Source organism: Myotis davidii, unplaced genomic scaffold, assembly GCF_000327345.1.
Source record: "Myotis davidii unplaced genomic scaffold, ASM32734v1 scaffold32, whole genome shotgun sequence".
Classification (NCBI taxonomy): Eukaryota; Metazoa; Chordata; class Mammalia; order Chiroptera; family Vespertilionidae; genus Myotis; species Myotis davidii.
Genome location: NW_006286587.1, coordinates 2,110,799 through 2,112,691, shown reverse-complemented (window position 1 = coordinate 2,112,691; position 1,893 = coordinate 2,110,799).

Genomic DNA, 1,893 nt, shown 5'->3' with positions numbered 1-1,893 from the left:
TAGGAACTTTGCTTTATTCAACATTATATCCCCAGTGCCAGGAACAGTTCCTGGCATAAGCTGGGGCTTCGTTAACTTGTGTTGAATGAATAATAAAGGTTGCCCAGGCTTGGTGGGGTGGAAGGGAGCTGGGGGTTGACTGGCTCATCCCCACAAGCAGGATTCCTGTCAGGAACGCCTTCTCCATCAGCATTCTTTTTCATGCAGCATCTGACTCTGACAGTGCAAACTGCCTGCACCATCTTCACCGGAGAGGAATAGTCCCTTCATGACCTCGTCCTTCAAGCCTCCTCTTTAGGGGCTGGAGTTGAGGTTTATCCGCCTAGGAGTTAACGTACTTGTACTCGTAGGATGAACCTCTCCTGTTTCTTTACTCTCACTCTAAAGGGGTCTCAGCAGGGAGAGGAGATGAGCACAGGTGTTTAGTTTTCCATTTTAAATGGAAGCCGTGCCCCTGGATCACAAAGAGCCCAAGGGCCAGTGGGGTCTCCAGGCTCACCTTGCTTTCATTTCATCTGTGGTCAATTATCCAAGACCCAAGTGAAGATGGAAGACGTAATGGGGAAACGTGGGAAGGGCGGTGTAAGAGCTATTTCTAAACTATGACTAGAACAGCTTTGGCTTCCTGGGCTGGGGAAACGGGCAGGGGATCCAAGGGGTTATCCCTCTCTCAACATTTCTGTTTCTTCTTCAAAGCACCTTCTCATCTAGGTCTTGTAGACATCCTGCCCGTGTCATCCACAGCCAGTGGGTACCAAGGCCGTGAGTTCTTCACCTCCTCCCAGACACCTCTCCAACAGGCTCTCATCTCCCTGGCATGGCACGACCTCATGCTGCTGGGGCACAATGATGCTATCCTCCCTGCATCTCCTCCTTCCTCTGCCACCTAGAGTGCCCAGGACAGGGCCCACCCCGCGACAGCAGAGTGACCAAGTTATTTATTTCGGTCTAATGAGTAATCTCTTTTTCTCTCTCCCAGCCAGTCCTACCTAGTCAGCAGAGGCTCCTCAAACCCTCCCCTCCACCTCTGTCCACGGTTCCTGCCAGTTCCATACCCCTCTGCTGTCTGTGCTCCCTGTTCAAGCTTTGCTCTACCAAGCCCCATTCAGCTAGCAAACGCAGGCCAGCTCTGAGGCCTTAACACATTAGCTCATTGTAAGGCCATTAAGTAGACACTACTCTTCGCCTCATTTTACAGATGCGGAACTGAGGCACAAGGAAGTCAAACAGCTAATCTGAGGTGGAGCCTAGATCTGGAGCCAGACTGTCTGCAGCCTCCGCCCCCACCTTAACCATCTCCTAAGTGCTCTTTCCCACCCTCCAGCACTTCAACCCTCCCGCCCCAGAAGGGAGCCGCTTATTTAGTGTAGCTAGGACGTTTTCTTCTGACGTCTGATGTGGAGCACAGTAACAGTGCAGAAGTTAGTATACGCAAACCCATGTGTCCTGGTCGGGCTCCCAGGTCTGTCACCATATCGTCTCTTGTTTCTTCGCCCATCCCAAGCCGGGACAGGCATTTGGCCCCCTCCCGGGCTCTCTCCTCGCCACCGCACTGGACAGAGGTGTTTAAGACCCCCCCCCCACCCCCTGTCCAGTGGCCTGAGAGAAGGAAGAGGTGCGACAGATCCACCCAGGGAGTCCCAGGAGGCGACTCACCACGCCATTGCGCGGTTCAGTCCGCCGTCCCCCAATCCCAGGCGCTTGCTGCTCCCTGGCGGCCAAAGCCGGGAGCCCGGGGACCCGAGAATCGCTCCTTCTACACTCCGCGGACCCAAGGGCACCAGCAAGTGACCGAGAGGTTGGGAATAGGGCGGGAGGAAGGGGGACACAGCTGAGGGGAAAGGGAGTGGAGCCGGGGAGGGGCGAGGGAGGGAGCGCGGAGCTCGAGGAGAG